The sequence below is a fragment of the Equus caballus genome, chromosome 3, assembly GCF_041296265.1.
Source record: "Equus caballus isolate H_3958 breed thoroughbred chromosome 3, TB-T2T, whole genome shotgun sequence".
NCBI lineage: Eukaryota > Metazoa > Chordata > Mammalia > Perissodactyla > Equidae > Equus > Equus caballus.
In genome coordinates this window covers 32,284,565-32,308,298 of record NC_091686.1, presented here as the reverse complement: position 1 = coordinate 32,308,298, position 23,734 = coordinate 32,284,565, and the positions used below count along the sequence as shown (strand labels likewise).

The 23,734-nt window shown below is 58.3% G+C and overlaps 1 protein-coding gene across 3 annotated transcripts in view; it reads right to left on the bottom strand.

Annotated features, from left to right (window-relative positions):
• GSE1 (Gse1 coiled-coil protein) overlaps nucleotides 1-23,734 on the bottom strand; it is a 407,880-nt gene that overhangs the window by 373,448 nt on the left and 10,698 nt on the right. The window lies entirely within an intron of this gene.

Sequence of the window (23,734 nt, the reverse complement as noted above, 5' to 3'; positions counted from 1 at the left end):
GCCCGGGGCCTGACCAGTGGTGGGGGACAGCCTCTCCCAGTGCCCCCCTCAGCCTCAGCTGCCTCCACCGACAGGGCAGGCCCAGCGGGCCATGTCGGACTACCCGCCTGAGGCTCTGACTCCCCGCCTCGGGTCACGTGCCACAGCCGAGCCCACATGGCTCAGATATAGGGTTGCAGAATGCGGGCCAGCAGCTGAAGGGACACCGCTCGGCCCTGCCTGACCCGCGGGCTGGCCATGGAGGAGCAGGTGCTGCCGAGGCCATTTCTGGAACTCCGAGTTGCTCCAGAGTGTGGCTCCCTAATCTGGGGCAGGTGAAGGGGATGGGGAGATGATGGGAAGAGTAAATGCCCAGGGGGATGCACGCTGTCTGGGGGCCCAGGGAGAGGCAAAAAAAGCCAGGAATGGAATCTGGCTTCCTTTCCATTCAAAATAATCGGGGTGGGGGCGGGAGGCAGAGAAGCCAGGCGCCAACAGCCATGGGATGGGGAGCCGCAGTAAAGAATGAGGACGTGGGTGGTCTGGGTCAAATCTCGGCGCTGCCCTGACCAGCTGTGACACCGTGGACAGGCTCCCTAATCCCCTTGTGCCTCAGTTTCCTCATCTGTAAAATGGATCAGACAGCCTGTCACACAGGGCTGCCGTCACAGTTAACGGGGCCAACATGTACGCAGCAGCGCAGCAGACTTTGCGCGTGGGCTGACCCACGGAGCGAGCCCCCCCACCTCGCTGGTCCAGAGCAGCAGGTCGCGCAGCCAACTGCAACCCCCCCGCCCGCCGAGCTGAGGCTGTTTCTACATTCTTAAAGGATTGTGAAAAATAGACAAATAACAAAGAAGAATGATGGGACAGAGACCCAGAGACAGGCCCACGAGGCCTAAAATATCTACCATCTGGTTCTTTAAGAAAAAGTTTGCCAACCCTGATCTAGAGGCACCGAGGACCCCCGTGGACCCATTTAAAGGGGACGGGGCTACGGGGGCAAAGACCTGGAGGGGGCAGGAGAGAAAGCGGCGAGGGGCCGTGTCCGAGCAAAGGGCTGAGCTCTAAGGACCCACGCGGTCGAGGAAGTGCCCCTGTCTCCACGGGGCGGCCCCCCCAAGATGCCCAGGAGGAGGCCCCAGCCACGCGGCGTGGCCCCGCTCTGTCAGAGCTCCAGAGCCCAGACCTGGGGAGAAGATCAGGACACCACAGGGCCAGACCCCAGAGAAACTGAGGCCTGGCGAGACAGCATGACTCGTCCAAAGCCACCAGCCCATCAAGGACAAGGACGAGAAGCCAGGCACCCTGACCCCCTGCCAAGGCTGCATGAGGCACACAGACTCTGACATGGGTCCCCAGGGGCCTGGGCACCTGGAACCCTCCTGAACCTCCTCTGTCCCCAGAGACCCTAGTCAGACCCCTCCTGTGGGGCCACCCTGGCCGGGACCCAATGCTCCCTGAGTGAGGCCCAGGGAGGAGGACCCAGAGATACAGCTCCATCCTCTGCTCCACCCCGCAGAATCACATCTGTCCCCCCAAAAAGCTGCCTCCCTTCACGTGCTGTCTCTAAGAGCCACTCCCATTGCTGTTGGTCACTGCGTGCCCAGCATGGACGTGGTGTGCGGTGACCCTGGTGGCTGTCGGAATAAGTAAGTGACGGGCCCTGAGGTCTCCTGTGAAGTGGTGCCCTCCTTCTCCCATTTCACAGACGGGAAAGCAGAGGCCGCTGCAGCCGCAGAGCTCCGAAGCCGGCCCCCAAGCCCAGCCAGCCGTGGGGGCAGTGGGCACCACAGGCACACCGAACAGGAAGGTGCCCGGTGGCTGGGTGGGGACGGGCCTCTGCATGGTCCTCAGTCACACCCACCAGGGGATGACCGGCCCCTCCCAGAGGGGCTGCCAGCCCCAGAGGACAGGGCCTCATCTGTCTTGCTCACTGCTGTCACCCAGGGCCTGGCACACGCCAGGTGCTCAGCAGGAATCTGACAAGTGGCCGAGTGGCTGAGGTTGGCCGGGCCGGCGGGCTAAGGGGGCCCCCAAGTGCCGCCAAGCAGACCGCTGGGCCCTGAAGGCCTTCCCCGGTGGGAATCGGGAACCCTGGCCTCACGGAGTCTCCTGGGAGCCCAAGCAGAGGGCCAGGGCATTGCCCTTGGAGTGGTGGGGGGGAGCTGGCCCCTGGCCTCGGCTCCACCTTTTGCCTCCCTGAACGTGACAACAGGAGGCAGGGAGAGCAGGCAGGCGTGGACACAAACAGCCCCCAGCCGCCAGCCTGTCCCCATCACCGAGAGCCCTCAGCGAGGCCCTGCCAAGAGCTGGGGCCAGCAGGGGCCTGCAGAATAAACATGTCACTGCGAGGCCAGCCCGCCAGCCCGCTGGAGCCAAGAGCCGCCGCCGGCTGTAAACAGTCTCTGTTGGCCGCGGACCCCGGCCCGCCTCTCGGCGCTGGGAATGAGCGCCCCGCCTGGGAGCGGGCGGCCGGGAGGGGCTGTGGGCAAGGAAGCCGGGCTGGCCCAGGGCCAGCGCCTCCATCCTCGAGGCCTGGAAGTTTCCCCGTGGCTCCGGGAGGCAGTGGGAGATTGTGAATGACCAGGCCTCGGGGAGGACGCCAAGGACCCGGCCAGGGTGGGGGTGGTGTGGGGGTCCTTCTCCAGGGCCCTGGCCTGGCCAAGGGAGGCAGACGCTGTTTGCCGCACCCCAAACCCCGCCTGGGGCTTCCAGCTGCATCTTTGGAAGATGGGGCCGCCCTGGGCAGTGGATGCCCAGGTCCTGCTGAGGCCCCGTTCAGCCGCCCCGAGCAACCTCTCACGCTGCCCCTGACGGCCCCTGTCTCTGGCTCAAATCCGCCTCAAGACCTGCTGCTTCGTTTTGGTTCCACCCTGCAGAACCATGAGGCTTCTCAAAGGTAAATCTCCCCATGCCACCCCAGCCGAAACCCTTCAGTGGGGGCCGCTTGCCCTTTACATCAAGGCCAAAGTCTCCTGGAGGTCCGCCGCCAGCCTTGCCTGCCTCCTCAGCTTCCTCTCCAGACACAGCCTCCCAACCCTGTGCCTCTCTCCTGCCTCAGGACCTCTGCATGTGCTGTCCCCTCTGCCTCAAATGCTCCTCCCTCCCCTCTTATGCCTGGTCCACTCCCCCTTATCAATAGCACCTTGGATCAACAGTCACCTCCTCCAGGAAGCCCCCAGGATGACCCCATGAAGTTAAAGGCCCCATTACCTATTTTCTTTGCCCTGTGTTCCTCCCCTTCCCAGCCCCGATCTGGCCGCAAGCTTACATTGTAGGTGGGACTCAGTGACCAGCGTCTGTCTCTCTCTCCCCACACACTGGAAGCTCCATGAGGGAGAGGCTGTGTCTGGTTTTGCACATTTGTGTTTTTTAATTGCCTGGCACATAATCGCACTCATAAATGGATGCATCAGTGAATGAGTGAGTGATCGGAGTGACTGGGGCACCGAGAGAAGGCACCCAGGCTGGGGGCAAATCCCTCCCGTGTGTGAGGCTCCCGGGGGCTCTGCCAGCTCCTGGCCCAGAGGGACGCCTGCCCACCGCTGAGCAGAGGACGCCGTGGCTGCCCACGCGGGAGAGCCAGGTGGGCCTTCACTGCTGCCTCTTACCCCAGTAGAACGTCAGGAGTGTGGGGACAAAGGAGTTTGGGGGAAAACAAAGGGAGGGAGGAAAAGGAAGTTTGTGAAGACCGTGGCCTGAGCATGGACTGGTCGGCCGAACATGGGGTCAGGTCCCAACTTGCTGTGTAGCCTTGGGCCAGTGGTCTGACCTCTCTGGGCTTCAGTTTTCTCACCCACAAAAAGGAGATGACGATCACAGCATTCACCTCTCCAAGGGCTGCGAGGATCATGAGCTATGGCGTGCACGTGTCCAACAAAGGAGACTTTTACAATTCACAACGCGGGAAAGCCATCCATCCGGAACGCTCCAGGGGTCTCGGGGGCTTTGACAGCCTGGTCTCCAGAACTCCGGGCCTGTGATCTACCCGCCACCTGGGTCCCACCCTGAGGACGCTGTGAGGGTCCGTGAGCGCACAGCACCCCCGGCTGGCTGGGTGTGGGGTGAAGGGGGCGGGCCCAGCATCACAGGGATCCGGGGCTGTATGACCTTCAGGAGCTCAGCCTGCCGCTGGGGACACGGGAGACCCGGGGAGCACAGCCCCGATCACGATTAGCTCCTGGCCAGGAGAGGGCACAGCCTCTGGGGGCAGAAAGACCATAGTCCAAACCCCACTCCTTGATGCCACGAGACTCATGTCACCCCCCACCAGGCTGGCTCACATCAAAGACACAATAACAAGTGCTGGCAACGATGTGGGGACATCGGAGCCCCAACCCCTGCAGGTGCGAATGTGAAACGGGGCCGCTGCCGTGGAAAACCGTCTGGCAGTCCCCATGAGTCACAACAACGCCACTCCCAGGCATACACCCCAGAGAACAAGAACAAGGTCCACACAAAGACCTGTCCACAAATGGTCACGGCCGCCAAAAGCAGAAACAGCCCAAATGCCCACCGACCGGGGAATAAACCACCAGGGTCCATCCACACCGTGGAATATTACTCACCCACGAAAAGGAAGGAAGCCAGACAGGCACAACGCGGGAAGCTGGAAAACGGCACGTGAACTGAAAGAAGCCGGACGCAGAAGACTATATTATACGACTCCATTTGCATGAAATGTCCCAAATAGAAAAAGCCACAGAGACAGAAAGTAGATTAGTGGTGGTTTTAGGGCGAGGGTGGGGGTGGCGTGGGGAGTGACTGTTAATGGGTGTGGGTTTCCTTTTGGGGTGATGAAAAATGTCCTAAGATAGATGGCAGTGGCTGCACGAGTCTGTGAATGTGCCCCCAGCACTGACCTGCACACGCTCCAAGGTGAACTGTACGGCGTGTGAATGACACCTCACTAAAGTTGTTACGAGAAACAACACCCCACTCCCTGGCCTCGTTTTCCACATCTGTATGATGGGCTCCAGATGCCCCGGCTCTCTGCGTCCCCCCGGCGGGTCTGTGTGACGGGCATCAGTGGCCCCCGGCCTGCTGCTCCCCGTGGGGCGGGCCGGCCGGAGGAGAAGGGAGCAGGGTGTTTACTGCGTCCATGCCCCAGGCCCTCCCCGCAGAGCCGCACGGGTGGCTGTGTCCTGTGTCCCGTGTCCTGTCTGTGGCCCCTGCAGACAGACCTCCCTGGCTCGCTGAGGGCTCCCCCCTCCTGCCCTCAGGCCGGGTGCTCCCCGCTTGCTTCCTGACGCTCACCCCCCTGCAGAGCCGCTGCAGGCCGAGAAGCCCACGGGTCAAAGGCTCCATCTGGGTGGCCATCTTCAACAGGACGCTGAGAAGAACAGCTGGAGAGAAGACGGCAAGGGGTGGGGGGGCCTTGGGGAAGAGCTGGGGACTGAGGGAGGGGCCCCAGAGCCAGGCGTGAACTCCGAGCCCAGGTGCCCCTGAGGACCTGCCCCAGAGGAGAGGGTGGGGGCCAAAGGAGCAGCATCCTGGGGCGGGCTGGGGCCAGAGCCATGGTCCCCATGAGCACACAGATGTTCTGGCCGAGGTGGGGTGGAGCAGGAAGGCGAGGAGCTGGCGGCAGAGGGAGAGGCCAGGGCTGGCCAGCCTCCCCGAGGAGCTGGGGCACAGCCAGGAGGCCAGCAGCCTGTCACCAGGGCAGTGGCGGGACGAGGCCTGACCCCTGGCCTGCCGCCCCACCCTGGCCAAGCCTGGCTCCACTCTGGCCCGGGCGGACCACATCTGGGCTCCGAGGAGGGCACCTGGGCAGGAAGAGACAAGAGGAATTGGGTGTGATTTCTGACAAACTCCGAAGGGAGGGTCCCTGTGTGGTCAGCAGACGCCAGCCCCCGGCCCAGGAGCCTTTGTAAACATGCCGGTGTTTTTAGCTGTCACATGATGTGGCCACCGGCACTCATGATGCCCTGCGATCCTCAGGACAAAACCACAAGAAGGAATCGTCCCCCGGGAGTGCCAGGACTGCCCTCCCTGGAGAAGCCCTGTGCCCCATGGTTTTGTCCTGAGGGTCTCAGGGCATTGTAAGTGCTGGTGGCCACATCATGTGACAGCTAAAAACACCGGCATATTTACAAAGGCTCCTGGGCCGGGGCTCTGCCCCTACTGGGGCCCACATGGAAGTGTCAGCCTCTGTGCCCCCATCAGCACCTCCCATGCACCCACTGGGGGCTCTGCTCCGTGGGCCCCCAGCTCCCTAACAGCCCAGCCGCTGCTTCTAGGCCCCACGGAGCCAGGCCGAGCCATCCCCCTGGCCCCTCGTGCCAACGCCCCACTGACGTCGGGGGTCCCTCCCTGGGCTTCACTGGGAAGTGGAATCTGGGGGAAGTTCCTGAGACTCTGGCACCAAGCCCCCTTCTCGGGTTCCAGAGGCCGCAGGGACCGGGGAGGAGAGGCTCTGGGACCAGCACGGCCCCCAGGGCCCTCACCGCCCAGGTCCTGACAGCTGCGGGCAGGCAGGGGTCACTCTGGAGTCCAGCGCTTCCACATCACAAACCCTGGAGCTGACGGGCATCCACGGGCCGTGCAGGGCCCGCGTGGGGGCCTGGAGGGGCATCACCCCTCGCCACCTTCCGGAGCCCGGCCAAGGCCCCCCCAATAACCGCCCACCGGGACTCTCGCTCCCCTGAAATTTTCCTTCTCATCAACTCACTTTTTACAAACCTTTTAAAGATTTTTAAAACCCCAGTTTTGTTCACCCCTCACAGATGGCAGATAAAACACATCGAGGGAATTCGTTTTAAGCTCTATCTTCTTCATCGACAATAAAGAAATCCAAAAAGCTCTAAACTCTAGAAAAACTTCATAAGCTTGTGGCAGATTTTAGGTTACGTCCATTGGGCGACAATAAAACCTAGCGAGGTCTGAAGGAGACACCAGCCCCGAGGCGTCTCCTGAAATAAGACCAAAAGCAGAGTCCAAAAGGAGCGACTTTCTCTCCGTGTGACTGTCAGCCAAGGCTACCTCCGTGGGCCCGAGAAGATGTTGTCGGCGTGAGAGGACCAGCCCCACACCCGGGAAAGGCCGGCGCAGCAGAGAGAGCTCGGGACAGAGGCCAGGGCCCTGGGTTCAGTCCGGCCTCCACCACGCACAGCTGTGTGACGTGGGGGAAGTCGAATGACCTCTCTGAGTGAAGTTTCCTCATTTCCCTGCTCCCAAAATGGAGGGTACGAGACGAGACCAAAGGCCTCAGGAAAATGCTCCCAATTTGGGAGCATTAATTATCTCTCTTAGGACATGAGGACAGCAGCAATGCTGGCCTGGCCCCCCGTGACCGGAAATATGGAAAAGGCCCAGGAGGTCCCTGTCCCCAGGGGAGCGTGGAGCCCCGAGGAAAGATAAAATGGGCCACAAGGACAAGCACTGTTAGTGACAAAAATGGGACCCAAGTATATTTGAAGGTGGAAGGAAAGCAGAGAAGAGAGTGACAAGGTGTCAGCAAGCAGCTGAGAGAGAAGGCGGGACTATCCTCAGACGGCAGAGGGAAGGGTGACAGTCCGGGCTATTTTTATTTAGGGGAAAACAGAGCAGGGCAAAGTCAGGTAGAGCTGGTGGCCACGTCTTCCGGCCTCGAAGTCCTGTCCCCAGGCCTGGCTTGTCCCACCGCACAGGGGCCGTCCACGCTGCCCCCACATCTGTGCTCGGACGTCTGCAATAGCCTCCCCCTTGCTCTCCTGGCCGCCAGCCCCTGGACGTCACCTGGGCCTCCACAGAGGTCAGCTTCGTCTCTGGTCACATCACGCCCCGCTCACCAACCTTGCCTGCCGCCCGTGGCTGGGGGGGCAAAGTGCACCCTCTGGACAGAATGTCCTCATTTAATCCTTCTTGGATCCCGAGCTCCCAAACTTAGGTTCCGAGAGAAAAAAAACAGGCAGAGGCGCAAACTCTGAGTTCCCACCCGAAGTGCTTCCTGACAGACAAGAGAAAACTGCACATTTACTCAGAAATACAGGCGGGGGAGTCTTGGGGAACAGACTCGTCTCTTGTCGAGGTAAGCCACCGCCAGCATTGCCACCACAGGACGCTCCGTTCTGTGCTCCTGGAGAGGGTGTCTAAGCTCAAGATAAAGACGGCTCCCCCCTCCTCTGCCGGAGTCTCAGGTCACAAGGACCAGGGCTCCGTGCTCGGCTCCACGCGCGCCCCGCCAGCGGACAGAAGACCCCACGCCCCAGCTCCCACTTTGCCAACACAGAGGAGCCGGCCAGGAAGGCAGTGCGGAGACCAGGCCCGGGGAGCGGGAGTGTGTGTAGGGCCGGGGTCCCCTGCAGCGCTCCTGGGCATTCAGGGCTGTCTGGGGAGGCTCAAAGCATCTCTGAAGCCACTGGGGCCTCCTGCGGGGGAGCAGAAGCCCAGCCTCTGGCCAGGAGTACCCGGGCCACCTCCTTCTCAACCCCACCATGGCCAGCACCTCTTCCGCCGGGCCACCAGTGGACACTCTGTACACTCTGCTCCCTCACTTCTTTACTGCCTGTTTCCTTGGCTGCAAGGGCAGCTCCTGGCGGCCAGGGACTGTTGTCTGTGTTGTCCATGGCCATGCGCCCCCTGCCCCGTCCTGGGACAGTGCCCGGCCCACAGCTGGCGCGTAGAAGATGTTTGCTGAGCGCACGCCCTGCGTGCACATGGCCAGCTTCCCTCATTCGTCCATCCAGCCAGCCCGCGGAGGAAGGTTCTTCTCCCCCTTTATATCCAGGGACATATGAGCTCCTTGCTCTGTGGGCCCCCATGGCGGGGGACTGCGGTGACCTGTTCCGTGACCCTGAGGGTCCCCCACAGGATTACAGCAGAGTTGTCAGGGAGGAGAGGGCTGGAGGCCACAGGCTGGAAGCAGCCAGGGTTTCCGATCTTCCCTCCTCCCACCTCCACAGAGGCAGACCCACAGCCCGGGGAGCGAGGACCCGGCAGGCCACAGCGGGATGTCCTGGCCACCCTCCACACAGGAGGACACGCCTGATTGCAAAGCACTCTGGGCAGGAAGTCAGAACTGTTGCCTCCGTGCAGAAACAGCTGTGTGTCACTAACCGCACCGAGAAAGTGCCCTCCACACTCACCACGCACCCACGGTGCGGTCAAAACCACTTCAAAGCGATCACGCTGCCTTTCGCTGCCATCTGACTGGCTGGGCTCCGGCTGCAAAGCCAAGGGTCAGCCCCCGGGCCGGCCGAGCTGCTCACACACACCCCTTCCCTTGGGTTCTCGGGTCTCAGCTGTGACACCACAGCACAGGACCGCCACCCGGGGGCCCTTAGAATTTTCCCATTTTGCCAACCAGGACACAGACACCCTTGATGAAAGGGCTTGCTCCAAGGTGACGGAGAGCAGGGACACCAGGACCAGCTTCCCGACCTGTGACACACGGCCTTGACGCTGGGGAGAAGCGCCAGTGGCTCAGTATACACGGGCCAAGGGCCGAGGGCTTGTGAGCACCACGCTGCAAACACGGATCCTGCCATCCCTCTCCCAGCACTGCAATTTGACGAGCTGACTTCTTTGGTGTTTTAGGCCCTAAACGGGGATGGAGATCCAGGATTTTAAAGCTGGAAGGGCCTTGGGCGTCACCAGCCTTCCCTGCCCCTCCCCAGGTGAAAGGGGGGGCCTCACCGTGTTCCCACATCTCCTCGCCCAGTGCTGACCCGGCCCAGCTCTCGCTCCACTGTCCTGGAACCGCCCGCTTGTCTGTCCAGCTTCCCCACCAGCCCCCGAGCTCCTTGGGTCCAGGTCTTGCTCTCCCCTTTGTCTGGAATGTAGCAGGCGCTCAATAAATGGCTGATCAATGAATGAATCACATCTAACCCCTCATCTGACGCCACAGGAAACACAGAAGTTAAGCCGCCGGCCCGAGGTCACCAGGTAGCCGTGGGGTCCCGTCCCGGGGTCTCCAGACTCCCTGTGCTGTGCTCGACCCCTACGCAGTGCGGCCGGGTCCAAGACGCGTAGCCAGTCCCCAGAGGCCGTGGACACACAGTCGCCCCTCAGCATCCTCGGAAACATAAGCACAGGCTGACCTTCCAATTCAGTTAAAAATGGATTTTGCTGATCTGAATAAAAGACCCATTTAGCTTCTGAATGAGGGAACGCAAATTCCAGCAGGGCCCACCCCGTCTGAACGCGCGGCCTCCGGGACTCCCTCCCGGGCCCCAGGGAGCGTCTGTGCAGAAGGAGGACATTTTGCCCAATGAGTTTCTGTAGCTGCTTGGGGTCCAGCAACGGGGGCAGAGCTGTCCGTGTCCCCCTCATGGAAGAAAACCCTCCGGTCGGATCAAGAGAAAGCTCCAGTGCCTCTGGCACAAGGGGAGCACCGGGCACACTGGAGCCCTTTTCTCCCTAAAATTAAAAAAGGAACATGGTCATTGCAACAAGCCAGACAACACGGGGAGAGGCCCCCGCTCTCCCCTGTCCAGCGCCCTGTGACCGGCTGCCCACTGTCTCTATCTTCAGATAAACACAGAAATCCGGGGGGTACAGGGGTCTTCTCCCCAGGTCGCCCAGACCGAGGTTCTCTCATACCCGAGACTCAGTTCCTCGAGGGCGTTCCCCAGTCGAGGCAAAAATAACACTGATCCCAAATGCTCGCCCCAACCCCCAAACCCAAAAGTTCTGGAAACCGAAAGTGTTTCTTAACTCCTCTGGCAGCAAAACCCGCTCTGTCCAGAGGCTATTTATAGTCTCCGATTCCCCCCCCCACCCCCGCCCCCCGTGTGACCATTCACATGCTTTCCTGCAGAAACACGGCGGGATCGGCTACAGGAGCAGCCCCGGCCGCAGGGGGTCAGGTAAGACAGAGCATCGCCACTTCGGAATCAGATGCCCAAGGGGCTGGAGGATTCCCAACGCTCTGGCCCAGAAGGGACCCAACGAGGGACCGTGCCGAGAAGAGACAGGGGACGGCTGTGGACTTTCCCAAGGGGCAGGGCACCGTCGCCCTCCCTAACCTTCCCGTGACACGCACAGCAGAGCCGTGCCTGGACGCCCTCCATCTTCTCCTTCACGGGGAAACGTGTGGGCTTAATTTCTGCTCCCACGGTGACAGCCTGATTCACACGCACACGCTGGAGTCTTGTCTTCCACAGGATGGACGAACAATGCATACCCCAAACGGGGTGAAAATATAATGCAGATGAAGACGATGTGTGCCCCGTGGCAAGGTCCCGAGACTCTGAAATCAGCTGTACCCACACCTTGGGTCTGCAGACCATCGGCTGTGTGACTCAGGACAAGTGACTTAACCTCTCTGGGCCTCAGGAGAACGGAAGCTGTGAGGTCGCTTCCAGCTCTCCCTTCTTGGTACCATCCCCGCCCGGGCCAGGGTGCCTCCCAAGGGGACTCTGCCAGTTTCCCTCTCTCCTTCTTCCAACTCACCTGCCCTATGCCACGCGGCAAAAGCCTTCTTTCAAAACCACGTTTGTGACGCTGCCCTCCACCCTCGCTCCAGACACACAATGGCTTTTTATTGCCCAGTGAATGGAGCCCAACCTCCTCTGTTAGTTCAAGGGAAAAAAAATCTTATATTAAAAACAATAAATCACCTGGAACTCTGTCAGCCTGAGATGGCTGCCTCCACCCGTGCATGTTTCTCCGCACGGTCCACACACGTCCACGGGGCCGTGGTCGGTGGACAGAGCCGCATCCTGCTTTCCGCTCCTCACGTCCCTCCTGTGTAGTCCCTGGGCTGGGAAGGCGCCTTCACGTCCCTCTGAGAGCTACTGGCTCCACGACTGGCCTCACCAGAGCTACAGCCGCCCTGACACCCTCCTGGGGCCATGCCAGCCTCTGCTCAGAACAACACCGACAGATCTCGTATCCTGCTCCCTGGGCACGGGTCCCCACCCGTCCCTGCAGCAGAACCTCAGCAGAGTCTCACGCTGGAGGGCATCCTGTCAAGCATTTCCTAAAATACATTGTGCAGAACAGAAGTCTGTCCCCTACCAGAGGGTCACAGGGCACGTTAGTGCATTAAAGTCACTGATAAGGCCTGCAGGACACAACTGTGTTTAGCTTTCTTCCATCTCCTGTTGCCCAAACATATTGAACAAGGAAAAAAAGTCATCCCAACACTTGAGTCATCAGTGTTCCTTGGTGCACACTTGGGGGCACGCTCAGAGTCTTTCACTTTGCACACTTCAGAGTCATCTCTTGCTCAGAAACCTCACCACATGTGCCCCCTGCCTCCCTGGTCCCTGAACAGAAGCCTGGCCCTGCCGTTGCAACAGCGTCCTCTGTCCTTTCACCTCTTGGAAAAGGAAGCTCACTGCCGTCACTGCCACACGCAGAGCTGGGAGAAAGTCCTGGACCAGCCCCGGCCAGCTGGTAACTTTCGGCAAATCTGCTCACTTCTCTGAGCCTCAGTTCCCCCATCTGTGAGATGGAGAAGCTCGCGGCTCAGCCCCCACATCTGAGGATCCTGGTCTGTCTCAGGGTCTTGGCTCACAGACGCAGCAGAGCCCGGCGGGGTCACCAAGCCCAAGATGGCAGCAAAGAGCACACGGGACTGTTCTCCTGACGTGACTCAGGGACGCGGAGGCAGAACGCCCGGCTGCCTGGGCCTGCATGAGGCCTTGAGCCCGAGCTTCGCTTCCTCCCCGTAAAATGCAAAGGGCCACACGCATACAACACGCAGCGACAACGACACACACACAGAGACACAGAGACAGAGCTCCATACACAGAGGCACAGAAACAGACACAATTCAGAGACACAAACCCACACAGACACAGACATAGACACACACACGAGCATCCAAAACTGGTGAAATCTGAGTCAGACGGTGGCCTGCGTCAGGGTCAATACCCCGGTTGTGACACTGAACCACGGTTATGCAAGAGGTTACCACCAGGGCACAAGGGTGAAGGGCACGTGGGCTCTCTCTGGGTTATTTCTCACAACTTTCTCTCCAAATAAAAGGGTCTCTCACAGGAAGCAGGCAAGCCCTCCGGCACGGGCACGCTGTGGGCATCCAACACCAGGGCGTATTTACAGCCTTCCGGCGCCGAGCGCCAGTGGGTGCTCAATACACAGGCGCGGGAGGACTGAAGGAACAGAGGACCAAAAGGAGCACGGAGCAGCTGTTCAATATTTTCTCTTCTTCTGGTTGTAAGGGCCCAGGAAAGGGAGCCCACGGGGAGCCCATCTGCCGGGGACGCCGTAACCAGGGGGCACCCACGGTCTCCCAGCAGCCGAGGCTCGTCACGAGGTACCAGCTGCCCCGGCGCAGGGGCCCGGCGGGCTTCTGGGAGGCTCCCCGCCCGAGTCAGCCCGGAGCCAGGTGGGGAGAGGCAGCCTGGCGGCGGAACTAAGAATAGGGCTCCCGTGTTGACAAAGGCACTTGCTCAGATCCCACCTCTTTCCCAAAAGGGCTGAGGCGGCTTCCAGCAGCGGCCCAGGTGTGAGACGGGCCGCCCACCCCTGCCCGCCCCCTCCTGCAGCCGGCCCAGCGAGCTGCTCGAAGGATGCCAAAGAAAACTCCCCTCCTAGTCTCACAGCCCTGGGGCCGCTTGCAGCACGGCTGACGGGGAGGCCCGGGGCCCCCCAGCTCCCCGACGAGGCCAGGCCAGGCCAGCCATGTGGTCACCCGACAGAACCAAAGGTGGGGGGGCAGGCTCGGTATGGAGGCAGCTGAGAGGCAGCTGGGGTCCAAGAAGGCTCGGTGCAGAGCCGTCCACATCTGTGAAAACCCAGAAACAACGTGGGTGTCCAGCAACAGATGACCGCGGCGGCTCCGTAGCCAGTCAAACTCTTCTTCTCGAAGGATGCCGGGCAACATGGGAATGACGGGACAACAGCTGGCGCTCTGCTCTGACGCATTCTAACTGGTCTGATCTTCAAAACAAACTTATGATAGAAATACTGCTGTTATCCTCACTTAACAGATGGGGCAATTACAGCACAGAGAGGTTAAGTAACTGGCCCAAGAACACACAGCTAATAAGGAGTGGTGCCCCAATTCAAACCCACATATTTTGCTCCACAGTCCACAGTCTTAGCCCCTTTAAAAGATATCCATGGGGGCCGCCCTGTGGCTGAGTGGTTAAGTTCATGGGCCACGCTTGTGGGGCCCAGGGTTTCACTGGTCCGGATCCTGGGCGTGGACACGACACCGCTCATCAGGCCATGCTGAGGTGGTGTCCCACACAGCACAACACAGAAGCACTCACAACTAGGATATACAACTGTGCACTGGGGGGCTTTGAGGAGAAGGACGAAAAAGAAGACTGGCAACAGATGTCAGCTCAGGTGCCAATCTTTAGGAAAAAAAAAGATATCCGTGATATCTTAGACGAAAAAGACTAGAAAACATGATGATCCTACCTACAGTCGTGTGGATGTGTGTGTGCATATGCACGTGTCAGAAAAAGGCTGGAAGCTCTGAGTTGTGGAATTGTGGGTAATTTTTATTACTTCCTTTTTATCTCTATTGTCTGAATTTTTGATGTAGGACATGTTAGGCTTCAGGAAAAGATTCAAAACTGTTAAGTAAGCTGCCCTGGACGCCCCAGTGTCACCCCTTCTCCAGGCGCCCTCCCTCTGCCTGTTCCCACCCTCGCCCACGCGCTCTGGAAGCCTTGCTCAGGGCCTAAGTCCTTCCCGCGGGTCCCACGCCCGCCCCGAGGGTCCATCTGTCACGCTGTCAGGGAAACCTCCTCAAGCCAAAAGGCTCCCACAGCGCTGCCTTCAATGCATCTCACAGCGGCCCGGCTGGCTCCGCTCCCTGACCGTCCACTCTCGGGGGCGGGGGTCAGTTCCGGCTTCTCCTTGGGCGTCTATCACACAGACACTCAGACGATGTCGCCAACAACCCTGGGAAACGGTCAAGCTGGATGTCAGTGAACAAGAGCACGACACACAACGGCTCAGAGAGGTTCCCGTCAGCTCGGCAAAAAGGATGCACTGAAAATGCCCAAGAGGAAACCTCCGGCCACAGCAGCTGGGCTGGGCGAGTATTTCTCCTTGATCCCCATGTTTACGTCTCCTCAAGCCGACAACAATAAGGTAATCATCGTAAAAATAACAGCTTGCACTTCTAGGGGCTTCCTAACCGCCAGAGGCGATGCTGGGCGCTTTGCTCAGCTGCCTCTTCAAGGCCAATACAATCACAAATGTTTTACAGATGGAGAAACTGAGCCACAGAGAGGTTAAGCTACCTGCCCGTGACCACACAGTTACTAAGTGTTGGAGCTGGGATTTGCCACTTTTAAAATGGAAAAAAAAAAAATTATTAAAATCATCTTTGCATATGGAGGCTCAAGAACGGAAAAGAACTTCAATGTGTATTGACTGTGCACTCTTATAGTTATGTAAATACACAGAACCCGCCCACTCGCTTTGCCCCTTATTTAAAAGCAAATCACACATAACCCCCACCCACTGCTGGTGGGAAGGTAAACCCATGCAGGCTCCCTGAAAACAATCTGACAGCTCCTCAAACGAAACCTAGAGTTAGGACACGACCTAGCAATTCCACTTTTAGGTATACAGTCAGGAGAAAAAAATACATTCACACAAAAACCCACAGATGAAAGTTCACAGCAGCATTATTCACAATAGCCCAAAGTGGACACAACCCAAACGTCCACCAACAGATGATGGATAAACCAACGCAGCATACACAAACAACGGAATATGATTCAGCCATGAAAAAGAATGAGGCTCTGACACGGGCTGCAATGTAGATGAACCTTGACAACACTGTGCAAAGTAAAGGAAGCCAGACACAAAAGACCACATACTGTACAGATTCCATTTATACGACATGCCCAGAACAGGCAGCTCCACAGAGACAGGAAGGAGACGAGTGTGGACAGTGACTGGGGGGGGGGGGTGGGGGGTGGGGGAGAGAATGGGGTTTCTCTCAGGGGCAATGAAAACTGTTCAAATTTAAACAGCGGTGATGCACAATTTTGTAAATCTAATAAAAACCACTGAAATGTACACTTTTAAATGGTAAATTTTATGGTAGGCAAATTATACCTCAATAAAGCTTTAAAAATATTTTTTTAAAAATGTAACTCACAGAAAAAACTTCCCATGGCCCTGAGAGGACATGAGGTGACCCTGGATATGGTTTGGTCGGGGGGGAGTCACAGGAGGATGCTATTCACCATCCAGCCTCATACTCATAAACCCCTCTTTGCACTCAGAGCTGGGGATCCTGCATGGGCTTAGCGGGGCCTCCCACAGCCCCTCAAATTGCTAACGCTTATCAGGATATCTGTCGCCAGAGGGATAGCCTTGGCTGATGAAGCAGAAATGTCCCAGGGCACTGACATTGTGCCCCAGCCTCTACCATGCTCTGTGTCCCTTCCCTGCTCCAGCCCTCGGAGTCTTCTCTGATAGAACAAGGATGGTGAGACTCAAGAATTTCTCAGCATCCGCCCAGTTCTGATTCTAAAGAGACACTCGAGATTTGTCACAAATGCAAAGACAAGAAAAACAGGAGTTTCAATCAAGGTTACAGGTGAAATATACTTTGTAGCAAAAGCATGGAAGGACACAAACATTTTAAACAGTGGATACTTTGTATTATGAAAAATGAAACGTAACATTATTGAGAGCATATGTTCCAAGTAACAGAGCCACTGATACACAGAGCCAGCAATCTTTCACAACCTGCGCTGCTGAGAGAATGCAGTTTTCTCTTCTGCATTAAAAAATATTTAAGTCCAGTATCTTTCTCACTTATGCAAGGTTTGATAAAGTCCCTTCAAGCAAAAGGACAGACCACCTTGACCTCACCCATGGACGTCACAAGGGCAGACTGTCTCAACCCAGGGAAAGAAGGTCGGGCTTGGAAAATATGCCTATAAGCACAGATAACCTGGTAAAGGCCTGGTGATTTCACAATCATTTCATCTAGACTTGTAAAAACAGAGCAAGTGAGGCTGCGAGTACAAAAGACATTATATTTAAAGCCCAAAAGAACTGGTTAAAAAATTTTTAAAAGCCACAGTCTCTAAACTATAAACCTTTTGGGAGATCAATAAAACTGATAAACTTCTAGCTAGATTGATCAAGGAAAAAAAGGAGAGAAGGCACCAGTTAACAATCTCAGGAATGAAAGAGGGGAGATCACTACAGAACCTACAGATGTTAGAAGGATAATAAGGAATATTACACAGTTATGCCAATTAACTCAACTACTTAGAGGAAATGGGTAAGTTCTTTGAAAATCACAAATTACTGAAACTGAATCAAGAAGAAATAAACCTCACGGGAGAATTGTCAGCACATCAAGACGGCGGCCAAGTTTCCATTCCCTAAAGAAGGTAATTCAGGAAAAGGTTACCAACGGGAGCAGGTTTTTAAATATGGACGAAGCCACGTTTGGCAGTGATGTCTCCTAGAACTTCTATATACTGTGGTTTTTAAAGACATGCACTTAATGCCATCTTCATTGTTTTTCCCCTAAGTTCCTATTTTCTCTGAGACTGTGATCCTGGCAGACAGCGGTTTTGCCGACCACGGGGCTCTTCAGGAACGGCACGCCCACAGCCAGCAAGGAGTCACGGTGTGCGATGCACAAAAGAAAAACCAGTGGAGGGTCACACGGCAAAAAATCCCAATTTTAGCTATTTTTTTTTGTAGTTGGAGAGACACAACTGACACACGTGATGCGGTCAGAAGACAACATGAGACCACGCACAACAGAGGGATAAGTTGTTACCAAGGGTGAAAAAGTTGCATACGGACAAGCGCGTTCAGCTGGCGGGAGTTAGCGATAAAGGCTTCAGGGAGCAAAGTGAAAGAAAGAGCGTGTGTCCAGCAAGACGATGGCGGGAACAAGCCTGGCGGTTCCGAGGAACAGCGCGGAGTCAGCTCGCATGGGCAGTGCCATGAATGCGTGGGCAGATGAGCATTTCTCTGACAATGGCCCTGTACCTTTTGGGGGTCACATGCCCCCTTTGAGAGTCTGATAAAAGCTGCTCACCCTCTCCCCAGAAAAATGCATATATGTGCTGGAGTTTGCTTTGGGGTTTGAGGTTAAGAAACCCGTATATGAGATCAGGGGGACGGCGCTGAGAACGATGGGTCTTTGTCAAGTCCCCTAACTGCTGACCCTGGAGTGTCCCTCTTTCCCACAGCCTGACCCCAAAGGCGGCCCCTCCTAGTTCAATTCATTCCCCTAACGGGGTCCATATCCCTGTGCTTCTGAGGTGTACGGGTCAGCTCTCTGGAATGATGAGGACTGGAGAGGAACCGAAATGGCAAACAGCAAAAATACCAACCTTGATTGAGCGCCTGCTGTGTACCAAGCCCCGTGACACACACAACTGTAATTCCCACGTGCAGATCCGACAGACAGACAAGCAGGCAGGGGGCGAGTTCCCGCTGAGCCGCCAAATGCCAACGAGGCTCTTCCCAGGGCCCGAGGGACCACCTGCCTCGGATGAGCACCCAGAGGAGGGATGACGGGGGCTCAGAGCCCAGCTGCCTCCTCCCGGACGATGCTGGAGGTCACTGTGAATGCAGCTGCAGTTGGCGCCAAGGCTCACGGGAGGTTAGCCAAGAGCTCCAGCTCCTCCACTGCGTGGGGCTTGCGGGCAGGGCTTTCTGGGGGCGAGGGGCACAGGGCACCTTCACTCCAGGGCCCTTGAGGCCGGGGCTGAAGCGGTCTCAGATTCCTCACGCCCTTCCCCCTTCCTCCGCCCAGGAACCACAGCCCTCCCTCTGGAGCCTTGACTGCCCGCCGAGCCATCCACTAGAGGCTTCGCTGCTTCCCGTGCCCCTGGGGGAGGTCACACAACTGTCCCTGTGCATGGAGGAGGAGGCTGGGGCTCAGAGAGGTGAAGTGAGCCGGGGGGCAGGGGGGTGGCAAGGTCTGACCTCAGAACGCCACCTGCCCATGGAGGGCAGACCAGCGTGACCTCGTCTGGAGCCTCGGTTTCCCCTCCATGTTGGAGGGGTGAGACAATGCTTACACCACCCTTTTGCACGGGTGGCTGGGAGGGTGAGATGAAACCGAGCGGAGAAGTGCTTCATCATGGAAAAATCTGGGAAGCGAGTTTCTGATGCCCTTGTTTCTCTCTCCCCAGTGCAGGAAGCCGCGTACGTTTGCAGGGCTCTCAGCCCAGCGGGCAGGTGCCCTCACCCTCCCGGGGACCTTGGTCCAGCCTGAAGCTGCCCCCAGCGGGGTGGTGGGAGGCGGGGGCACCGCCTGGCCCGCTCCCGCCCCTCCCTCCAGCCAGGGCCCCTGCGCCAGGCAGCTGCCGGCTTCTGCTGACGCCGCCGTGTTCCGCCTGATTAGGGCCCCGGTGCCACTGCAGCCAGAATCACGAGGGATCCCGTCAGGCCCCGTGGGGCCCAGAGCTCCGGGCACCTGGACACCACAGAGCCAGCCTGTCAGCTGCTTGTTCCCCACTGCCCAGCACTGGACCTGGATGTGACAGACACAAGAGGCATCTCAAGGATGACCGCCCCACGCCCCACGGCACCTGCGTTAACCCCAACACGGCCCCATCCGGCTCAGCAGGACCCGCCTTGTCAGTCACCGCAAAGTCACGCCCGGGGACCCGGCGGGGAAGATGGTCCCACCTCCCCCCTTCACCTGTCAGAGCCCCATTCACAGAGTCAGTAAGGCAATGTCTTGCAAGCATCTACTATGTGGCAGCTGTCACTGCTATTTCCTTGTCAACGTCCAGGTCACTGTCGTCATCCCATGTCACTGATTTGCAGACCCAGACTCTCTGTTCTATGTTAACTCCTGCGGAATCAGGACGGATCTTACTGTGGGTGGAGCGTTGGTGTCACGGGCAGCATTGTCCTTGCACAATGATCTGTTGTACAATGACCGGCGTCTGGGATTAGATAAGTCACAGCGTTCACACCCTCCACCCGCACTATCGTGGTCCTTCGCGCTGTGTCTCTCCTCTCTCGTTCTGTAGCATCTGGCGCATAGTAGGGACTCAGAGAAACTCTGCTGAATGAACCAACCCACCGTCCTTGCTTATGCCCCCTATTTAAAGCTCACGGCAAAGATCCCTCCTCTCTGTGTCAATTCTCCCCTCAAATGTCTCCTAGGCAACGCCCCCCAGGGTCCCTGCTGGGCCCCAGAGCTTCCCAGAATGCCCCAGGGAGGCAGAGACAGCTCTCCTCCGGGCCCGGGAAGCCGGCAGGATGACTCGGACCTCTGGCAGGCGGCCTGCCGCCAGCGCGGAGCCCCCGAGAAGCTCCGGGCTGTGGGCCTGGCTGGGGTGAGGCCATCAGGAAGCGGATTTGGCAGAAGCTCCAGAAGGTCTACACAGACCAGGGAAGCCAGCGAGGGGTACATTTCTCCTGCCACCCGGAGAAATCCTGTCTACATGTGAGTCCTGGGCAGGTCCGCCCAACACGCTCAGAAGGATCTCTCCAAACGGGGAGGGGAGGGCCAGGAGCTCCAAGGAGAGTTTGGCGAGAAGTTTCCAGTGGGTGTTCCAAGCAAGCTCCGCTGAGCTCCTGCAGGCTGCGGGCCAGATGCTGGGCTCCTGGGGGGTCCTCGGCTGAGGGCGGGTGGGGACACAGCTCTGGCCGCCTGACAACCATGACATCAAAATGCGGGTGCCCCAAAAGTTGCCAGGAAGGGGCTCCTCTCAGACCCACCGTCCCGAAGCAGCTGGGGGGGTGCAGAAACCCGGGAGCTGCACGGACAAGCATGAACCCTGCTCCTGACTGACGGCTGTGTGGCCTCAGGAGAGTCACTTTCCCCCTCTGAACCTCAGAGGCCTTGATTTTCGGAGGAGGCTAATTCAGCTCAAATAGACTTAAAACATTGCCAGAGACAGAGGAATACCTCATTGTGATGACAGGGCCAACTCAGAAGAAAGGCAGAACAGTCATAACTGAGCAAAAGCCTCGGAATTCATGAAGCAAAAGCTGACAAAATTAAAAGGAGAGAAAGACAAATTCAAGTTGTGGTAGATATGAGCACCCTCCCCCAGAGAACGTGGTGTGAGTGTGTACATGGAAGCGTGCAAGGGAAGACATACAGGGCTGTGTGTGCAATGACAGGGCACGGAAGGAGAGCAAAGGGCTGTGAATGTGTGTGGGAGAAGGTGAGTGTGTCTGGGGGCATCAGGGGGACGTCTGTGCACAAGTCGAGGGGCGGGGGGATGGGGGAGGAAGAAAGCCCATGAATCATTGATGCCCCTGACAACCCGCTGTCTCTCCGATTCGGGGACCTCAGGGACGCCCGCCCCCTCCGCCTGCCTTGGCTTAGGTCAGTCCCAACCCCCAGAGAAAGGCCGGCTCCTCCTGTCACCTGGCCAGTGACAGGTGACCCGTGAGCACGGTCCAGGTTTCACCCATCACTGGGAAGGAATCAGTGATCACACAGTCTGGAGCTCACAAAGCCAGGCCACCCGCCCACTTCTGAAAAGGAAAGAAAATGCAGAGTTTCAGGAAGTGGGGGGCAGAGGGAGAAGCCATCATTCCCTGTGCAGGGGGTCAGGCCGCCGGCTGAGGCCCCTGCTCACACACGGGGCACGAGAACATGGGAAGAGACGTGGCTGGGGGACATCCATGCCTGCCACCCACCCAGCCGGTGTCCCCTCACGCAGAGCCAAGGGGGTGAGGCCAAGGGCCAGTCCTCGTGCCTGGCTGGGCCGGGCAGGTCTGCTGGCAACCCCACGGCTCCTGCCCCAGAGCGATAATGTGGCTTTGTTTCCAGAATGGCATCGCCCGCCCAGCCAGACCCAGGCGCCGGGCGGAGCTGGCCGGCCTCTGCAGGGCCCCCGGCTGGCCCCCGGCTGGTCCCTGGCTGGTCCCCAGGCTGAGCCGCTTTCACAGGCTGGCGGCCCTGGGGGTCTTCCCCTCGGCATTTGGGGCAGGTAGCCCTGTGACCCAGGCACAAAGCCACGCTCTGGACATTGGGGCCTCCCTTGTCTAATGGCCCTGGGATGTCGCCCAATCGCACAGAAGAAGGAACAGCCCAGAGCGTGAGCCAGCCCAGCTGGAAGGGAAGGGCACGAGGGAGAAGGCGGCGCTCCCAGGCCCGGGGGTGCGAGGAGCTGGCCCCTCCGGTCCCCGTCTCTCGGCTGCCGAGACCCCCATCCCTCGGCCTGGTCCTGCTGTGTCTGGGGGTCTAGAAGGCCCAAGCCGGCCTCCCACCTGCCCAGCCCTCCCTGGCGTCAGAGCCCACACAAGGCTCTTAATTCCCGTCTGCGAACCTCCTCGTCTGGAAGCCGGGAGACGAGGTTTACGAGGTTTATGGCTCTGGGAAGGCTAATAAAACACGCGGCTGTGTCCAGCCTCTGACCCCCCCTTCCAGGAGCCCCTTCTGGAAGCTGGTGCAGGAGACCAACTGCGGCCTCCCTATGCCGCTAACCCAGGGCGGGGTCGGAGGCAGCTGGGCCCCTGCTGGCCCCACACCACCCCCAGTAAGTGCCACTTAGCCCCAGGCAGGGGGACAGCGAGGCCCTGGCATTAGACCATGCCATTCTCGCGCGTCCCAGCTCTGCCCGCTTACTGTTAGTAATTCGATCCCAAACTCCCAGGATCAGGGGCTTTGGCCTCCTCGTCTGAAAGATGGGCCCAATGCCACCCACACCCGGGGTGGTTCACGCCACCCTCATGGTCAGAGGGGGGAGTGGCAGCCTGGGGGGGGGCTGGCATCTGACCCAAGGTCATCGACTTGGCTGTTGGCAGAGCGGAGCCAGTGACGGGACCCAGAGGGACCCTGGGGCAGATGGACCAGTCGGCAGCTATGGAAACGGGAGCCAAGGGGGCCGTGAGACCGAGAGGGCAAAGGTGAGCTGAAGCAGACATGGGGTCCCCCTTCCACCCACTCTAAGTTTCCTATCAGGAAGCACAAATTATTTTTAAATGTAAAATATAATGCAATCAGAAAACATCTTTAAAACATAGAAATGGTTCCTATAGTATAATCAACCGACAGGCAACATCCAAGCAAACATTTACAGAGTAAAATAAGGACCCTCTAAAACGGCATTACTGGCACATGAATGAAAGGGGAAGCCTTTTCTAGATTTGTCACTTATTAAATCCCACCCTTTTCTAGAGCCCCAATCAGTGACTCCTCCTCCAGGCAGCCCTTCCCGACCCCCATTCCCTCTTCAGGCCACCAAACACTGGCTGCTGGTCACCCAGGCCAGGTCCTGGCTGGGCCTCAGCCCTCTCCCCCACTGAGCCACACATGCCACGGTCTGTGGTCCACAGAGCCAATCTTTATCTCCCATGAGGCTATAACCTGGCATCTCATCTGGGAGGAGTGTGGACGCTGCAGCCAGACATCCTGGTTCGAATCCCAGCTCCAGTAATTCCCAGCTGTGTGACTCTGGGCAAGTGACTTCCCCTCTCTGTGCCTCAATTTCCCCATCTAGAAACTAGGAAAATCAACCTCACAAGACAGGTGGAGGGTGACATGAGGTCACATAGGCAAAGCTCTCAGGACAGTGGTTGGCACAGAGTGAGTGCTATCGATGCTGCCTGCTATTGTCATTGTCATCATCATCATCATCTCCTTTGACCTCACTCTGTCTTCATCGGGACCAGGTGGATGGACAGAACCTAAATTCCTCCTTGTCAGGGGTTCTGCCCCACAAATGATGCTAACTGGTGGGCAGGACATGGCCGTGGTGGCTCTGACCTTTGAGAGGTCTCCATTGGGCCTGGACTATTTCCTCCCCCCTCTTCCCTCGGCCCCTGCAACCCACCAGGAGGAAACAGCAGTCCTGAGAGTGGCTGCTCCCGCCCAGGGTCCCAGCACGCCTGCCCCGGCTCCGCTGAGCCAAATACCGACCGGGACCTCTGT